Source organism: Molothrus ater, chromosome 5 (genome assembly GCF_012460135.2).
Source record: "Molothrus ater isolate BHLD 08-10-18 breed brown headed cowbird chromosome 5, BPBGC_Mater_1.1, whole genome shotgun sequence".
Taxonomy (NCBI): domain Eukaryota; kingdom Metazoa; phylum Chordata; class Aves; order Passeriformes; family Icteridae; genus Molothrus; species Molothrus ater.
Genome location: NC_050482.2, coordinates 70,633,745 through 70,654,491, shown reverse-complemented (window position 1 = coordinate 70,654,491; position 20,747 = coordinate 70,633,745). Strand labels below are relative to the sequence as shown.

Genomic DNA, 20,747 nt, shown 5'->3' with positions numbered 1-20,747 from the left:
AAAAGTGAATGCAGACAATTTAAGCAGTGTAATACCTATTAAAGTGGAAACAGTTGTGTATTTGTTCAATAAGCTCCTCCTATGGAATTGCAAAAAAGTAAAGTTCCTCAATTTATTGAGTTACAAATCCAATAGATCCATAAAAATAGAAGAAAATTGTATAATTTCAGTGAATTACTACCTCAAATTCAACAGCAGAATTTCAAAAGACATTTGGTAAAAGCACAGTATTGCTTTGCAAATCTCTCTAAGCACATTGGGATCAAAAAACCAATAGTCATTAATAGAAGTAGTTAAATACCTCATTTATCTTACGGTTTCTACCTTTGATGACATTTTTATCTGGTAGATTTTATCATTACTCAGATTTGTTTGCTTTCTGGTTTTTTGGTTTTTTTGTTTGTTTTTTTTTTTTTTTTAACGAATTGTGGGTTGCTTTGTTTTTTTTTTGCAATTGGTGCTTTCCTAAGATTGTGCAAATCACACCAATCCTTTAATCATCTAAACCAAGGTTATACAGAAGTGAAACAACATTACACTGTCTCCAGACAGCTACACAACTTCCATTTCTTGATCACTTCAGATACCTGGGAATTGGCATAGTCACCACACAATCACACCTCTGGTAAACAGCCATTTTTATTAAATAAAACCACATTTCTATTAGTAACTCAGCAGAAGTTCTAAAAGAAAACCATGTTTATCTAGCACTTATATCAGAATGCACCAGGTTGTAACTAGACCCTTCCTAAGTCTGCTGAGAGAGAAAAATGGTCTGGCAAACTTTTGCCAAGTCATTGTCATCTAGGACATGATTAGAAATCTTTCTTTTAGCAATCTGAGAGAAGAAAACAGCTGAAATGTTGGTGCATCCAGATGTCTATCAGTTGTGACTGCGTACCTATTCGGACACATCCTATATTTCAAGCTGTCCCTCCCAACAGATCCTATTGTGCAAGAAATAAGCACCGAGACTGAAATTTATAAAAATAATTATTTTATAAATGAACAGTCATCACTAAGGCTTTAATCACGGGCCTTCTTAAAGCCATTGTGAGGATTTAATTGAATAATCTTGGTGGTCCACTGATAGAGCATATGCAAATATGTGCAGCAGGCCCCAGAGGATAATTAATTGAAGCTTACACCATGTGTGGGCCTGCATTCATCTCAGACAAAAGAGTACAAACTCCATTAAAAATATTCATTGCCTGTGACGTGAAGTTCAAGCCCAGAGACAACACGGGGTACAAAGTGTGGCATTGAGCTGGAACACTGAACGTGTCACTTGTCATCCCCAAGGTCCCAGCTGAGCCTCGCTGAGCTATCCTTTCTTTCAGTTCATTTGAGTGCAGCTTCATGAGCTGATCATCTCAGAAAAATAACAATATTATTGCCTTAGAACAGCAGCAAATTGATCTACAAGTCTCCAAAAGATTAAAAACGTCAGCAACAAATAAAATTGGTTATGGGATTTGTTTGACATCACAAGTAGATCAGAAATGATCCTAAGATTTTCTCAGAACCCTCACAACCTTTAAAATAGACCCTACACTGTTTTCTTGAAACATTCACACCTAACGCTCCTTTGCTCCTAAACCAGACTAACAATCCTGGTACACAAAGAATGTATTTTAATTTACAGGTGTGGACACCAATCAGGCTTGTGGGGTAGCTTTGAGAACTGATCTAACTGCAGTGAGCCCACACATCTCCTCTTTTATTTAATTTTCAAGTAATCATTGCCTATTATTCATCTTGTTAACTTCCAGCATTTATAAAAAGTAGGCAGGCATTGGCTGCTTTTGAGGAAAAAAAATATACTGCTTTTCAGGAAAAGCATCCTTACACTATTTACAGAAGAACACCAGAGAGTATCATACTTTGATGTGGTGCTCTCACAACTCATCTTAAAACATCAACACAAGTCCTTATCAGGCAGAGAATGTCAGCCCAGATGGACCCACCCATATACAAAATATCCATAATAAAAGTTATTTTGAGAAAATGAATTGATTTTTAGAACCAGTCTACCTAACAAATAGCAAAAAAAAAAGCAAGTCAAGCTGAATACATGATAAGATTAAATCCTATTTCCTTAAGTAATGCTTTAATTCTTCCCATCTCAATGCCAAGTTTCTTATAAAATAAATGAAAACCACAATTTAAACAGATGGCTGAAGAGGCAGCAACACCAATACACACTATCAGGTAAGGAAGCAGAGCAGATGAAGAGTAACACTTTTTCTCTAATTAAAGTAATTTGGCCTTTTTAAATTAAGGACAAAAATCTGTATAATGGGTAAACACAAATTAATTATTTAAAGTGCTATAATAAATACACTAGCATTAAAAAAAAAAAAACCACCAACAAAACAGATATGGTTTTTAGAATGTGCTTCATGTCAGGTATTTTAGAAGGTGACTTGGCCAAAGTAAGTACCACAAGAAAAACAGCATTTATGTAGCAGGATATATCATCATTCAATTTACAGATGAAATTTCAGAACCCCATCTGATCAAGAGAGTTTACGTCTGCCACCCACTGCTTATATGCAGACTGTCAATCACTTTGATGCCTATTGGTCTCATAATCAAACTGTTGGCTCTAGAAGTCCAGAAATTTCCATTTGACAAAATGCATTTCTTGGCTGCCTCCCCTTGTATTTTCACATCTTCGATTTCAACACCTACACAGATTGATCTGCATTATCCTTTTGCTTCATAAATGCAGAGGAACAACTACACTTTATTTACAAAGTGAACTGTCAGCACATTTGACAGCTCTGCAGGAAGAATACCAAGCAAAAAAACATTATAATTCAGTAGTCTCCTAGTTTTACATCCTGACTCACAACTGTATCCTTTCCTCACAATACAATGGAAATAACAATTAATATTTATTAAAGACTTTTGCTGACCCAGCAACACATTGTGCTTCAGCAAATGGCACACCAGGTTGTTCCTTCCAAGGTTAAACTGCAGAGCAGCAGAGAAAACTACAGGACAACACCTCTTGAACAGACATGATGTCTCCAATGACCTTCCATTAAATTCATACCTCAGTGACAGCCAGGATCTTGAAGCTGTTTTTCTTTCTAAGGTGTTTTTTTCAAGCTTGGGGTACAGCAAAGTGACATGGAACTGGCTTTTTTGGCAACAGCTATTGTGTAAGAATATCTCCAGCCTCAATCAGGCAAAAGTGATTTTGTAATGTGTTTTTAATGTGTTTTAAGTGTTTTTAATGAGAGAGCAGTTCATCTGTACCTGACATTTCTAAAAGTGTAACTATATGGTAGTGAAAAATATCCTGGTGAAGACTCAGTTCATTGAGAAACTCCTTATGGGAAGGGAAAATCAGTTTATTTCATTTGTGTCAGAGCAAGGGGTCAGGGACAGAAGAACACTGGGATCACACTCAATGTCAGTCATTTCACGGGATTTTAAAATGGCAAAGAAAACCCCAGAGAAAACACCCTCTGTATTGGGTGGGAACATTATTCTTTATAGACTTCTTTAGGAACTTGTTTAAGTTTTTCTTATGTTGAATCTGGCTTTGGAAACACTTTTAAAGGACTAGTAAAATAGTATCCAAAAAAGTTAAATTAACTGCTGTTTACCATATGGAGAATTACTCAATTCTCCTCTTACCAGCAGAAAACATGAACATAAGGAAGAGATTTGCAAGGCAGGGACTATTCCTATGAAACCCAGAAGTGAAAACTCCTTCTCCTACTTTTTTTCTTTCTGGATTACATATTGTATCAGGAAAGCAGATTTTAGGCTACATTTCAAGACTATAAAACAGAGGATTTGTAAAGAAATATGTTTTTACAGCATCTCTCACCTTATATCCTCTTTGCAGAATCAGCAACTTTAGAGATGTTCCAGATCTATAAAGTAACAATGCTATGCAGAATTTTTACAGCTCTCCAGCTACTCAGTACAGTTCTACTTGTTATGTACCTTCTGACATTCAACTGTTTCTGAATGGTTTTCTTCTGGCATGCCAAATCTTGCATTCTTTATGGGGATCCAGCTTCTCTATGGGTGTACTCCCTTTCCTAACTCCAAACCATGGCGAGTTTGGAGATGTATTTATGGCCAGCAGGTTTGGAGTGGCACAATACTTCAGAATTGGCACTAAGAGGAAAACACCCAACACCCTTGGTCTTTCCTGGCTGAAAACACCAATATTTATTTGTTTCTTTCCTTTAAACCTGGATTCCTGGCGCCCACTGGAGCTCCAGGCACCACAGAACTCATGGAACAGCAATCACAGACTGTGTTTAACTCTTTATCAACCTGGTTTTGTGCATCCTGCTCTGATGAAGGTGGCAATGAAATCTCTAGAACAGGCTACTGGCCAGAGCTGTATGGACAACGATACTCTTTCATGGTGGACATCACAATAAGAGTCCCTTGAAGACAGAGCCTTTTTGAAGGTATTTTTGAATATTATTCTCCTCATATGCAATTTGGACCTCATAAAGCAATGAATTTTAACAATAGAAGCTGGGAGAGGAGAAAAAAAATCAGTTCACCAGCAATTTCTCATTCCACATGAAGAATGGGGACTAAAGTAAGTTTTGCATGTTGAAAACAAACTGTCACTAGGAGAACTCTTCCATGGAGTAGGAATTTATGGAGTTTGGCCATACTGATGCCTTGGCCTGGGAGGTTTCCCATGCCTGCTGTTTATAGGGTTGCTAACACCCAGCACACTCCTGATCCATGCCTGCCCCAGGCAGGGCTCTGAGGATGCTCTGCCAATGACAAGTCAGCAAAAAACATCTGCCATGGTCCCCTCCCTCCTCATGCCCTTTTCCTGGAGATAATTAAAACAAAACCACCCAAACCAAACAATCCAGCCTACTCTACACATTTTAAAGGAACAGAAAATGCACAAGCCAAAATACATGTTGGTCAAACAACTTCAGATAACATTTATTTTCACTTTTGCTTGGAGAGCTCCAGCCCTAGAATGACTGGCATTGCCCCATAACTAAAGTTTTAAACGATTTAATGCCAAGATAAAAGCTTGATTTCAGAATATGTTATGTAATAAAAGCAAACACGGTCTTCACAAAATAAGTGTTTTCAGTGTTTTGCAGAAAAAGAACATTCTAGAAAGTGAGAAAATAGATCAATGTATGAAGCATATAAAAAAAAAAAACTTAAGTTCAAGCAATGAATTCATCAGCTTCCCCAAAAGCAAGTATGAGCAAGCAAAATAGTGCCTTGCCATGAATGTTGTTCATATTTTTCTTCATTAGGCAGAAGGTATTTTGAGGTAAAGAATTTGTTCCATGATCATGGCTCTAAACTATTTCACTGCTCAGGTGAAATCAGAAATTTATCCCTTCCCTCTCCGCCTCCCAAAATAAACACCACACTTGAGGCTTTTGAAAATTTTTTGTCTGCATGACAGCTTTCACTTGTTTACTGCAAAAAATTTGTTTCTATGGCGAGGTAAGTGAATCTGCAGATGACACTGAATGTTCACACCTGGTGTTCCAGTAGGGATCATATTATTTAGATAAAACAGGAGTTTCAACATCAGAAGAACCACATGTAACCCCCTTTCACCAGTAAAATAGCAGACTGATACACCTGGCTCAATTTAGAGGCAAAGCCAGAAGTTTCTTTCAGTCATGCAGTTCAGTGACACACAGCTTTAAATACATCAATATATTCCTCTGCTAGCTTATGTTAGGTAGCCACACATCTAAATAAAAGTATATTTTAAGATTTAAAAACCTTGCTCATATTAAAACTGTATTGTTTTTTCCTTTAAAAACCCCCAAAACCAGCAACCCAAAACCTGCAAGAAAACAGGAAACTTATGAGCTAGACTGTGACTCTTATGGGCTGGAAAAAGTAACTGGAAAATTCTAGCTACCACCACACCAACTATGCCTCTATTCAGTTAACCAACAAACCCAGAAAGTCTCATACTAGCAGCCATGATCAAGCTAACATATGCAGTAAGCATTTCTAGACCTATACTTAAGAAAGGCCCCCCATTCCATTCCCTTTTCTTTTCTGGAAAGAATTTAGGCACATTATTATGTGCTTAACTGATTAACTTAAATGTATAGCTGCATGGGGTTTTTTTGCTGAAGAAAAGTAGCAAATTAGAAGTTTATGTACAATCCTAAATTCCTGTCAACAGAACAGCACAACAGCAATTTATGCCATTCAATCTATACAATTCCAAACCTAAAATGCTACCAGCACTTCATTTTTGTGCATAGCCTCTGTATTTATTTCCATCTAATAGTACATTCAGTATACCAAAAAGCACAGCACACTTTAAACATCTTTGAAGACAGTTTGATATAACTGCCTATAAAAAACTATTATGGCTATGCTCAAATCACACTAAAAAAACCCAACAAAACAAACCAGTGATAAAACTTGCATTAAAATTCAACTTATCAAGCTTAAAGAGAAATATAAAAAAGGCACCAAGTTGATAAGATAAGCATCTCACTAAAATGAAACATTAAAATTTATCTAAATTCAACATTAGAATTTATTTGGGAACTATAATGACACAGAAAATCGTTTTTCTATTCACGACAACAGAATTTAAAAAGCTTTTCCCAGAGCTCATTGTTAGTTCTGGGTTAGGAGCCAAACCACCTACATGAAGAGTCAGAGCTACAAAGGAACTTCAATGCTAACAGTCATCTTCCAAATCACGTAAATCATAAATATTACATCCATTCTGCATCTGCAATACATCACCACCACACCACCACACCACAAGAATTGCCAGTTGCTGCATTAATGAAATTACCCTAAGCACAGGTTTCTGGAAGCTGATGTATTACATCCACCCACAGCTCTGATTCAGACCATCCAAATTCTGTCTGGAATTATTTCCTGATGAAAATCAATACCTAACTTTTACTGAGATGAGTTGCAGTATTCCCCAGAATCTTCAAACAGATGAAGACGACATTTTTTTTGCATGTATTCATCCATCAAGACTTGTCATCCTTAAAGGAACACCAAAAGAAACCAAAATCAAAGTGACACAGCAAAACCCTGGGCTTCCCTTGCTAAATGCCTCCCTGGAGATAATTGTGCTGTAATTTTCTAGCTATAAAATATAAAAAACCTTCTCAAAAATGGAATCTGACAAGATTTTTGAGTGTCACAGGACTGCAGCACTTTTACAATTAGACATTTAACTGCCACGGAGGAGAAAAGAAGACATGCATTTTATATTTCTCCTATGAAGAGAAAACAGTTACCATGAAGTGGAAACTGAAGTGGTTTTCAGTTATTTAAATCCTAAGCTACAACCAGATACTGCTTTGTAGGTTGGCTGGTTTTTTTTCCGAAATAATTTTTATGCTGACAGATTTTGCAGCTCATTATACGACATCCCTACGGAAATAAACACCCAGCTTTGCAGGTGATATACACACAGATATATACACTGACTGGAAATGTACCTGGTTTTCTGTTTTGTGCCCTCCACAAGCACTTACAACCCCCGAAATCACATTTGAAACCTGGCATCCAGTAACACTGCCATATGAGCTGTGTGTTAAAATCAGGTACCTTACAAGTGTCTATTTGGAAAGTACTTCCCATCCAGCATTGCAAGCTAATTTAAAAAAGCTCAAATTCCTGCTACATTTCATCTCTATGACATGATTTAGCAGACAAGCATGTCTAAATAAAAATCTTGGAAGTGAGACACAGTTACAGTAAGTAATAAACACAAACACAACCTCTACCCACAATTAGGCTTCTACTTAAAATCTTAACTTGAACTCTACAAAGTTGTGTTCTGCTTTGCATATATATTGCGAGTTATTGAATGCTGGATTAAAAAAAAAAAAATCTTTAAAAAAGCATTTTTTCCAAAGTGGGAGGAAATGCTTTATTAGGAAAAACAATCATTAAAATGTATAAGAATTACTCACCAGTCTCCAGAGACATGAATTCTTTAGCACAAGCTTGACACACAAACAGGAAAACACAAGTAAGATGTGAGGGACGACCCTTTTCTCTTGGAAGCTGTTTCCCAGTGAGTGCTGCACAGCCCTGACCCAGAGGAAAAGCAACTTAGCTGTCAGGATTGCTAGACTCTGAGAAAGCTGATCCCAGAGTGATGTCACTTATTCCTGAAATGTTACTGCAGCTCCAAACTATTGACTCTCTCCTACCAATAAAATCTCATCCTCCAGATGATGGAAAACAAAACGTTTTAACTACAGGATTGAGTTTCAACAGGAGATAACAGTACAGATTTTAACAGCATATCTTGAGCTTAGACAAACTATTACAGCCAGAAAAAAGTGAGAAAAAACCCAAACCACAAAACAGGCCCCAGATGTTATCTAAATATACTCTTCTAATCATCTCTAACCTGCAAGGATTTTCTTTCTGGCAGCAGTAGTCAGAAAAAACTCCATGAGATGAAGGGGAAGAGCAAAGACTGGCACCACAGCACTGGGAATCTGTCTACAAAGCTTCAGCTAACTCAGCTGAGAAGTTCTTGGCCTGGCAGAGTTGCCCTCAGCCAGGTCACCTTTCTTCCTTTGTGGACTTTTCTGCCCCAAGGTGTGCCCCACAAAGGAAGCGCAATCCTCAGGATTTTGGCCAACTTCATTGGGAAGCATTTTCTTTTGGATGGAAAGAAAAAAAAGAAATGAGCAAAATCCACGATGCTTGTGTGCTAAAATCAGGAAGTTTTAATACTGAAATAGATGTATCCAAACTACTAATGCAGCATGTGAAGCTATAAACATTGTGAGGAACACCACAGAAGGAAAGAAATTATCACAACAGGCACTGCAGGAAATTTCTATACTGGACAGAAAAACCAGGGACTAATACTCTAAAAATATAAAACAAGAAGGAGATGAAGAACATGAATAAATTATTTGGTGCATAAAATTCACTTTTGCAATAGTAAAAAGCAGAGTTGCCATTGAAGGGATGTCTGGGGTCTTCTACAAAGTCCCAAATTTTAGACTAGAGCACAGAGATTTCATATTAAAACCCTAAACATCAAAGATTATCTTCAAATTAGCATCACACACATCTTTAAATATGACAGCCCACAGATTTCCAACAGTCCTGAGCCAACACCATCCTAAATTAGAGCTGGTTAGCAACCAACGGGGGCACTGTGTGGGCAACCACCACCTTCAGTCAACTGCACTGAGGGCAGTGTCAGCCTTTCTGCACAGAGAAGGCCTTTATTTTTGCACATCTATTAGTGAAAATATGTGAGCCATAAAGAGACAAGTCTTGCAGAAAAAAAAAAGCAAATTCAAAAGATAAATCGCTGCTTTTTAAAAAATGATCCCACACGTGCAAGATGAGAAATTCTAAGGAATGCATAAAGTAACAAACTAGAGGGAACAGAGAAGCCTTCAAAGCAAAGAAATGGCAACTCAAGTTAGAACAACTGAAAACATTCCTCTGATAGCAATGGGAAAACACCCCAAAAGTGTCAGGCAGTCAGAAAAGGCTTTAAATGGGGATTGAAACCTGAGTTATCCCTCAATTTTCAGTGTGAGCAGCATCAAAATCAGAAGCTGGGGGCAGAACGAACTAGAAATAAATGCAGGCTACAAGCTGTCATGGAAGGAACTGGTTAAAGAGAAGCAGCCAAGTGCTCAACAGTGCCCAGGACACTCCTGCCAGAAGCCTGTTCAGAGCTAAGGGGTGAGATCATCAAACCCTTCTGTGTCAGAAAAAGGCTGGCTCCAAAACCCACAAGTGCTAAACCCTGAAGGCAAGTGACCTATTTTGAAACAATTTCACCTGTCACACTTAGAATGGCAAAAATCTGGAGTGCAAAACCTGTGAAATGCTGTTTTCCGAAAAAGTATGGAATGTGAGACTTGAGCCAAGTATTAACAATGCTGAAATTAGTTGGAAAATATGAGTTTTACCGTCAGTCTGTAGTAATGCAAAGCCATGCACTGTATTTCAAAATGTGACTGGATGGATTAATAAATTCAAGTTCTATTAATCTGATATTTTTTTAATTATTTTTTTCAGACTTAAATAAATAGAAATCACCATTGTTGGACTAAAATGGTGGGATTCAAAATTGTGGTATTATACAGGCATGTGCTAAGTGGTCAATATTAGAGACTGTGCCTCCTTTTCTTGCTTGACACATTTAATTCACAATACTGATCCACTGCTTGAAATGAAGTTAGCAATCTCCTCCTCCTTTTTTTGATAGCATATGATAAGTTTTACAGAAGTAATTAATCTCCTGTTAGTTCTGTGGCATTAAAGCCTCTCTTTGTAAGAGCTGTGCTATTTCCAGAAGAATCTAAATTTCATTAATAGCCTCCAGCCCTGAGTTCAGTGTTAAGACTTGATGAAGCATTAGCACATGACATTGGAAGACAAAGATCTACCAGTTTTGAGAGACAGAAGCTTGCCAGAATGTAAGGGCTGATTTTGAAAGAGAAAATCTTAATATTTAATTACACTGACTTTCTGGTTTTGTCCAGTTTTGAACTCCATTTAAAAATTAGTTATTTCTGAAGGCCTTCAAACTGAGATTGCAGTCAGTGCTGAAGCACCATAATTTTCAACAGAGCTTAACTTCCTAAAAATATAAGGGAGCCAAGACGAATTCTAATAGTCTAAATCAGAATAGTACAACAGGACACACTTTGTCACTACTGAACTAGAGAGTTATGTCCCACTTAACGTAACTTGCTATTTTCAGTAAGAAAAATTTTGGTTTTTTCAGCCAAACCAACATAACTGAGCCCAAGGAGCAGGGGAAAATAAAATTGCTCTGGGCATATGTACACACAACCACATGGCAATACTGCCTATATTTTTCACAGAATTTAGGGGTTTATGTTCACATCTAAGTTACTAAGACTTTAGTAAATTATTTTACTAAAGTCTTTAGACATTTGATTTAGGGAACATACTTCTGATTTGTTCAACAGGCTGCCTTATGGACAGTCAGTGTAAATGCTATAATATACAAAAACCTTAGGTCAAAAAGATGCCACATAAGAATGAGGCTCATGCAGAAATGTCAGATGGACGAGACTCTAGGTGGTCATCAAGTTCAACCTCGTGCTCAGAGGTAAATCCAATGCCAGATCAGATTGCAAAGGCCCTTGTTCAGTTGAGTCTCAAAAATCTTCGAGAAAGACATGGAATCCATTCTCTGCTCAAGTGGCTTGGGTTTTTTACTACTATTTTTATTTTAATCTGTTAGAATGTGCTTTACTGTAGTTTATGACCATTGCTCTTTTTACAGTTCTGAAGAGAGTCTGTCTCATTTAAAAAGTCCATGTAGGTAATGAAGGATGCAGTTAAGTCCCTGCTTTTGTCGTTTCTTCAGACCAAACGCATTAATCTCCTTCAGCCTCTTGAGCAGAGAATGATTCCAAGTCTTTCTCGAAGATTTTTGAGACTCAACTGGACAAGGGCCTTTGCCATCTGACCTGGCATTGGATTTACCTCTGAGCACGAGGCTCAACTTGATGACCACCAAAGTCTTTTCCATCTGCCATTTCCGCATGAGCCTCACTCCTGTGTGAGGAACTGACTTGCTGATCAGTGACAAAATAGTTCCACCCCAGCAGCAACTCCAGGAAAGACTCTGCAAACAGCCACTGAACTGAAACTTCAAATTATTGATTGCTTATGGTGCAGTCAATTCTTCACCATTCATGCCATCCATACCCACGCTCAGACACAAAGGTACCACATGAAGATACATCAAAAGCCTTGCTGAATTGATGTGGTTTCCACTGTTTTCTCCCTCAGTTGCAGAGGCAGTCACTGTAGGAGGCAGCCAGGTTGGTCAAGCAAGATTTTTCCTTGATATATCCATGCTGGCTGTTTCCAATTACCTTCCAGTCTTTCACATGCCTAGGAACAGTTTAAATGAGTTGCTCATTAATATTCTCAGGGAAAGAGGTGAAGCTGACCAGTGTTTAGTTCCCTGGATTCCTTTTCTTGCCTTTTTTTTTTTTTTGAACACAGCAATGTTTGTCTATTTGCAGTCATCAGGGTTATCTAAGTTGATAAAAATCACTCTCATGGTGACATCTGTCAGCTCACTCAGCACCCTCAGCTGTTTATGCTCCTAGAATAAGAATCCATGGCTGTTCCAAGCATCAGTCAAAAAATAACTTTAACATGAATGTCATATTAAAAAAAAACAACAAACAAACAAACAAACCAAAAACCAACCTAGGAGGGGTAAAGGCCTTAAGGCAGCTTATATCTGTCAAAACAAAAAAAAAAGAAGAGGTGGAACAACAAATGACCCCATAGGAAACACATCACTGCCCCAGGTTGCTGGAATGCTCCAGGATCTGCTGGGAGCTGCCACCTGATACTTCCTCTGCATCCACAACCCTGCTATAAATCTCTCTACTGAGAGCACTGAAGTGTCACCCAAGCATTTCTTTAAGCTTGCTTCGCTTAGTTTAAGCTCTATACACCATGAGCAAAAATGATAATGAATTTGAAACCAGGAATTTTGACTGCTTGCTGTTGACAGTACAGACAGAACAAGTTTTCCCAATGGGAAAGCCCAGCCTTGGCTTGCAACTGGAATGCCTTGTTCTGTCCCAAACATCAAAGGATTTAAAGACAGGTAATGGAAACTGCATGCAACATGAACATTACCAGTCCAGCAACCTCAGCAGGCAAGGCAAGCCCTCAACAGCCCACAGGGCTCTTTTTCCCAATTACATGACACACAAAGACCTACAGAGAACCTTCAATGAGCTTGGGAATAACCAGGCAGCATTTAGAGTTGCAGTCATACTAGAATAACATGTTTATAGTTTATATACAGCCTTTGATTCTATGTATTGAAAATGAAAACAAGCAAAGTGAATGTTTCCTCCATCCCAATGCTTTCAGAGGAAGGGAACAGCATTTTTAGATTTACTGCTGAAAGACCAAGATTAAAGCAAATGTCTGGTTAAAGAATGCATTAATTTTACAAACATATATACATTTCTACAGCATCTTTTATTAAAGCAAACCGCACTCTCAGGCTGCAGGAGTTGCCATTAGGCAACAGCTGAAACAAAAATGTTTCAGGGATTTTTAGCTCACTGCTGAAGCCAACACCAGTCAGAACCTACTCCTCACTCTATCACAGAAAGGTTTGGGTTGGAAGGGACTTTAAAGATCCTCTGGTTCCACCCCCCTGCCATGGGCAGGAACACCTTCCACCATCCCAGAGTGCTCCAAGCCCTGTCCAACCTGTTAAATTTCAGGGATGAAGCATTTACAGGCTTCTCAGGGGAACCTGTGCCAGTGCCTCACCAGTCTCACTGGCAAGAATTTCTTCCTAATACCCAACTAAACCTGCCTTTTTAAAATAAAAACCTGCACTCAAATTAAAAACTGCAAATTAAAAACTTTCAAATTAAAAACTGCACTTACCCTGTCACTATCTGCCTGTGTAAGTTCCTCTCCCTCCTTTTTCTAAGCCCCTTTAGCTCCTTCCCTTGCTTTTCTAAAATGCACTTCATGTTTAACCCAGGATGCAACTCTTCAGGAAAGCGCAATCATAAAACCTGATTATTTAGACATTTTATTCACTGGAAAACAGATTTTCAAGCATGTGCCAGACATGAAGGACACACAGTGTCCCAAAACTCATCATTAAGGCCTGAATCTTCTGAGATGGAAGACAGACACTTATTCCATCCCTGAAGTCTGTGACAGTCTTCTGCTCCCCCCAGTGGCAAAAACCCAAATACAATCCACAAGGAGGCCACTGAAGCAGCATCACATGCTCACACAGCAGTGCTCTCAGAGATTCTTCAAACCCAAGATTTCCAGTATGCTAAGGACTTCTGTTCTACAGAAAATAAACAACAGTCTAAGTCAACATTTATCTTGATTTGTGCAAAAATACTTTTCAGAATTGATAAAGCAGTTACTAATGGAAACATTTTAAATTAATCTGTAATCCTAAATTGACAGCAATTTTCTTGGGTTGTGATAAATGAAAAAAAATTATAAATATTTTCGATACAAGCATTAGTAGCAATCTTCTGTTTAAAAAAAGTCACAGGAAGCTGCTGCCATGCAGATATCACTTGCCTACTCTTACCAGCCTTCTGATGTTTTCTTTTTACACTGGAGTTTTACACTCCAGTAAAGGGGAGCAAGACTTGTTCATTTCATTTCATTCAATAATATTCTTCCTTTTTCTCTCTCCCTAAAAAGGAAGGTGCTAAATCAGTGGGATTGGCTGAAGTGGTCCACAGAATCATGTGCTTTAAAACCACTGAGTTCATGAGTTTTAAGACCTAACAGCTTTCTGAATTTCATTTCCATGCTTGTCTTTTAAAAGTATTTTGCAGACTTTCCCCAAGGATTAAGATGACAATGTGACAAGCAGCTTTCTCAGGATTTTTCTCCACTGCCTTTTAATGATTTTGCAAATGTTCAAGCCAGTGCAGAGCAGTTGCTTAGCTTCATGGTTTCTATAATTACATTCCAGTCAGGTTAGGTTAGTCATTTTGATATCTGAAAAATAATCAGGATATCAAATATTCACTACTTGAGCTTGAGAAGACACATTTCCCCCAATAATTATAACAAGACTCACATTACAAACAGTTCAGCTCTTTGCAGAATGATTCTGACGATCCACATCTATTGGATACTGCCTGTCAGAAAACATGAATTCAATGTTTGGACAGAAAGAGAATTACTGATAACCATCTCTGCAGTGTCATAAAGGGCTTGATACACTCTGAAAAAACATCTGGTTAGAGGTTATAAGCTTCTCTATTCTACACATTGGGGTAGTTGTTTCTAACATGGATGACATGCCAAAGTTATTGATAAATAACTTTAAACCTGTAAAATACAATTTCTGCCTCTAGAGCAAGGACTGTGATGTCAACAGAATCAGCAAAGGAATCTACTGTCTTCAACTAATTTATTATCTAGATAAAGAGCAACAGCGTCTTACTGATTATTATTCCTTATTACTGTAATTCTTCAATTTAAAAGGTTCTTCTATTTTCATTCAGTATGAGAAAGCTGCAGAGAAGTGGAAGTGTATTCACCAGTCACAGTGTCTGCATTTTTATCAGTAAGAATGCTACTGGTGTGTGCATGAGGTCCCTCAAGTTAAAAGTAAAGAAAGTGTAGACTATTTGCAGACACTGAAATGCTTTTCAGTGAAAAAGGGTCCACTGGTTCAGTGTTCAAATTGCAAACTTGAACACTGATACAGGGATATCAGAGCTTTGCAGGGAACCAGCTGCAAACATTATAAAACTGTTGAAAGCATTTTTCTTCTAATATTTTTCAAGGAAATGGCTGAGCCATTTTCATTTAGTCTTTCATATAAAACTATGGAGGTAACAAGAGACAAAAAATTGAGCCTGGGAAGCTAAAGAGCTTTCTGGATCAGAAAGTCTAGAAGTGTTAAGAGTCTAGAAGTGTAGAAGAACTACAACATGGTTGTAGTTAGTTGCTTAGTGTAAAGCAGTGGCTGAACTTCTGTACAGGTATGGAGACACCCCAGGCACTCTTAAGACCCTGACATTTCTGAGCTCCTCTTCTCTCGGCTGTGCTATTACTTTACCACATAGTTCTCTGACTTTGTTCCAGCTTTACATAGGTGCAGCAGAAGCTTTCATAAATTTTTGGGTGAAAATGGAGAAGGGGAATGCAGTCAGAGACTCTCAATATCACTTCAACACAGTTATCAGAAACTGACACATTACCACTCTACTAGACATATCACTATAACATAAAATGAAGAAATTAAATAAATCTAATTCTGTTCAAGTCCCAGACTGATTAATACATTTAATAGTCCTGTCTTAACAAAATTGAAACTGTTCTTCCTTGGTTTCAATACAGACAAAGTAATGAAATAAAAAACTGCATCCAATGGATGAAATTATCAATCTGAATCTGTCCTGTGAGTGTGAATTATTACAAGACACAACAAGACAAGAACATCTTAGTGCTCAGCGCCTTGAGCTGATGAACTTCGGACCTTAAACTTCCTGTTATAGGGCAGTGCCACGGTAAGATACCAGAACAGAATTCCATTTCTAAATGGAATAATGCAAATCTGGTAGCTAAGATAGTGAAACTAATCCAGCTCCATGAATAAGAAGTTTCTCTGGGGCTATTTGGCTTTTCTCCCTATGGGGCCAGGTGCAGCTTTGCACTGACATGCATTTGAGGTATTTGACTGACAGTCATCATCAAGCTAATTGCACCAGGGATGTGCCCTTTGGCTTCACCAGGCTTCCTCTGTGATCCTGGTTAAGTAAACCTCAAGTTTCCACTCCCAATTTGTACTATCATTATATAAAATACTCCCCACCATTAAAACAGATAAATACAACTAAAACAACAGCTAAATACGACAGCTTAATGCTAAGTAAACCTCTGTTTCCATTCCAAATTTGCACTATCATGATATAAAATACTCCCCACCAATGCAACAGCTAAATGCAACAGTGAGGTACTAATGCTGCACTGGAAGGCTGTGGGGAACATTCCCAACCTATTTCTGATCATTCGGGCAGCTGGAAATTGAATTCAGCTGCTCCTGCAGGAAGCACATCCCAGCCAGAACCACACTGTGCTTGGAGACACTTTCAGAGGCAGCATTAAAGAACTTATTTTGACAGCCTCAGTTTGAGGGCTACTAAGGATATCTGTCTTGTCTTTGCTCATAGGGAGAACAAATGCACTGGGCAGAGTGGGCTGAAGCAGATGGTATTACCAAAAGTGGTGTTGTTTAAGTCATGCCTTTCGTTCTCTGCTATGACAACCTTGATGGCTCGGGCTATTTTCTCCAGGAGAAAAAAAAAATTAAAAATCACCCTACTTCTCAGAACAGTAAAAAAAAAAAAAAGAAATAAAAATTCTAACACAGATTTCCCTGGCAAGATACAATGTCTCATATCAGACAAATTTCTACTGAATATTGTTAAGACTTGTATTGATATCCTATGTTTTAATGACAACTCTGAAAACCTTTTTGTATTTCTTGTTTCTCAGTGCATTTTTTCCCCTCCAAACCCCCCATCATATGCTGAATCCATCTTGTCAAAAAGAACTGTCCATTTAAAATAATGCAATAAATCTATTTTGCTGGTTTTGTTTTTATCTTAATCATGGATCACACTTAAAGGGACCTCAAGACTCCACGTAACAAATCCTGTTCCATGAAAACATTCCAGGTCCTTCCACTGAAGATGTTACTCAGTGCTGTCACCAAACACAACATTTTCAATGATTCAAGGTTTTTTTAATTCAGTTGCTCATATGATAATGTTCATGTAAATGACAGATTTTCCACCAATATCGTTGTGTTATGATACCGATGTAATTGCCTGGAAAAAATCCCTGTACACATTATTTTATATATATTATGGTAAGAGAGGCAAAGGAACCATCTGAAATATAATGACAGCCAAATTTGGGAATAAACTGTAAAGATTGAAAATACTGAAATTCTGATTAAGTTAATAATTTCTATATAAACAGGGAAGTATAAAACATGGTAACCTTCTGATATTTAAGGCAAGATATGAATTGATTTTTTTGGGCAAGATATGAGTTGCACAAAAGTCCCTTCAAGTGGCCTGAAGTACATAATAATTAACATTTCTTTTCTTTTTTCCTCAATGGTCATACTTTGAAAGAGCAACAAGTTTTGATTGGCTTGGAAAAAATGAAGTCATTGTATAGTACATGCCTCCATTAAATTCAGATTAGTTTAAGGAAAGCACAAAGCAATTCCAGTTTTCTTACAGCCACTGACATGTTTAAATACTCAACTGTTGTCTCCTCACCACAGCACTGAAATGTGCATAAGACTGAATATCCTGGAAACATTGTAAAACATCAAAACATGCATAAACATAAGGAAAGTGATGTTGTACTCAAAACACACTGGAAAAATTCAAGCTTATGTATGAGTTTGAGAAACATTTCTGGTTTGTTTTTTTTTTTTTTTTCTTTTTGCTTTTCCCCTTTTCCCTATGTTCTTGGGGAGGTTGGGATGGAAATTCAGATCTACAAAAAGAAATTATTTTACTTACTCTTGGTCATCTTTTAGGAAATTTAAACTTCTAAACAACTCCTCTATACAAAATCATTTGCTAAATTTTCATTGACAGATATTCCCAATAAATACCTATTCACTATTGAATTACAATGATCTAGTGTATTCGTGGTAAAAATCTGCCAAAATTCACAGGATGGTATTTAATACCCATTTTAAACCTCAGTGTACTGAGAAAGTAGACAATTTTTAGCTCCTTCAGCAAGGACTTAGCCAGCTCATTATTTCCACTCTCTAGGTACAAAAAAAGCCAAAATTTTTTAAAATAACACAATCCCAAATATTTTCATTTTTCATTTTAATAGACCCATTTCTCAATTTATACCAGACAGACCATATAGAAAGAACTAATCATGCCTTCCTTACTTTCCCATAAAATCTCAGACTCAATTATACATGGCTGACATTAGAGCCAATTATTTTAAATGAGAACTGGTGTACATTTTCTTTTTCACTTGGAAAAGTAAATTTAGTTCATGCTTGTGAAACAGCTCCACTCCTTCCTCCACTTCATGAAAAAAACCCTAGAAAAACTAATAAATGGCAGTATCAGATTGTAGCAAACTGTCTAAAATAGGTCAAGATCCGAAGCAGAATGCTGACAAGGTTTTTAGACACAACCTTCAGCCTAAAATTGTCACAGGCTCTCCATCCTCTCCATCTGGCACACCAAATGAGTATGTTCAATTGTCAGCAGTAGTAAAATCTCTTATTTAGAGCACAGTGTGAATGGAAAAAGGCTGAGCCTTCACTGTCCAAAAGATTTTAATAATTCAAAACACAGTTGGCAGGCAGCTGAAGTGACACATACACAAAGGTTCCCCTTCACACCACATCCTTAACTGATTTTTTCCCCCTGTACAAACAATTATATTTATGAAAATTCAAGCAAAAAGTTTATTTAAACATTATTTCAGCAGTGGTGCTCTCTCAAAAGTACTAAAGCCACCACCATATTGTCACTGCTGTCCTAGTGAAAAAGTGCCACAGAAGTCAGTGACTTTTTATTCATGTATTTTAAAAAAAAGATTTTTTCATCCTAACTCAACAGATTGAATTACATGCCTTACATTTTCAGTCACATGAGGGAATTCCTTCTCAAGTTCCTTCCAGAGACCACCAGTTTCTAAAAATCAGAACACCTACATGGCACAATCCCAGGAACTTAAACCTTTCACCCTGCTATTTTATCACCAAATACAATATATTGATCCACAATAAAACACAAGAAAATCCTAATGATGGCTGACATGTCTAAAATGACTGAAAAATAACATTCCTTAGCACAGAAAAGCATCATTTTATTCAATTTCAGTCCTCAATTCTGTGCAATTTAAATGCATTTTGAATAATCTTGTTCAGCCAGCAGCCCTTACACACATTCATCTCCCTCTCTGCATGTTCTCTGTGCATATCTATATTTGTATTTTTAATATATATATGTATTTATTTATGCACACACACATCTAGAAATACAAAGAAACCAACAAAATAGCACAGAGTAAAACTGCAGCAAAATAAAAGGCAATATATTATTGTCAAGTTGTCTGAGTTCTCAAAATAACCTCTTTATGCACAACCACCATTAAGACATAAACAAGGCAGATTTTCCACAAGCTGTCCATGACCTAAAGTGGACCTGAATGTTCAATAAAATGGTTATAGACAAGAGAAGCTATGCAGAGGAGACAGTATCTTAGCTACAAAATTCAGCTAACTGTTGTAACAATAATGTAAGAATTTAGCTTTTTGGAAAACTAACCAGAGTCAGGACTTACTTCAAAGGAAAGACTAAATATTATCATGAAGAGTAAAATAGACATGATCAAGGATATAAAAATAGCTTGTCATATTTAACACTTGCAAATTTCTGCTTTCCTTAGACTAACAACTGTTCTTTTACAAGACCTGTGAAACTCAACTTCCTTAGAGTTTTGGAGTTCTCTAGGATTGCTGTTTGTCCAGAAATTGCCCTATGGTAAATCTGTGTAGCTTCATATCATCCTGCAGATCTCTGCGAGACACAGCTCAGGGCACCTGAAGGCACCACCACTATCACACATGTTCCAGCTATGAGTGAAAACTCATATTAGAAATAATAACCAATATTAGAAATAACTAATAATTATAAATAATAACTAATATTAGAAATAACTATTAATTAGAAATAATAACTAATATTAGAAATAACTAATGATGCTTTGAAGGAAATGAGTTAGTGTAACAAGTAAATGGTTTTTGGTTCTTGTTTTGGTTTTTTTTGTTGAGGTTGGGATTGAAAGTTTTTGAGATGATATTTTGTGTTTAGACTTGAATGTTTATTTTTCTCATCTGTGTTATAGTCTCACAAGCAGCAAGTTTTGTAGTATCTTACTAACAAGTTACAAAATGGTTAACTATTTTTTATAAGGTCTTTTAAGGCTAAACTATCTAACTAAGAAATGACACAAATTATTTTTGTTTTTAATTTAGTAACTAATATCTTGAAGTCAGCAATGTGGACTTTTTTGTTTAATTATAAAATACTATTTAAACTTATGAAGAATAAGTTGAAGAACAAGGACTAGTTTCTGCTTTAAAACTTTATCTTGTTTTTTATATATTACTATATTTAAAAACTCCAAACTCTTAGATTTTTACT

At 37.0% G+C, this 20,747-nt stretch overlaps 1 protein-coding gene across 17 annotated transcripts in view; it reads right to left on the bottom strand.

The window, feature by feature from the left end:
- The window catches only part of PLEKHA5 (pleckstrin homology domain containing A5), a 159,170-nt gene that overhangs the window by 76,056 nt on the left and 62,367 nt on the right, over positions 1-20,747 (bottom strand). Inside the window, exon 1 of one of the 17 annotated variants that reach the window (XM_036401787.2) lies at positions 7,947-8,012. The exons of the other annotated variants lie outside the window; for them this stretch is intronic. The gene's annotated coding sequence lies outside the window, so the exon portion shown is untranslated. Of the gene's footprint in view, positions 1-7,946; positions 8,013-20,747 lie in introns of those variants that run through there. 17 annotated transcript variants of the gene reach the window in all.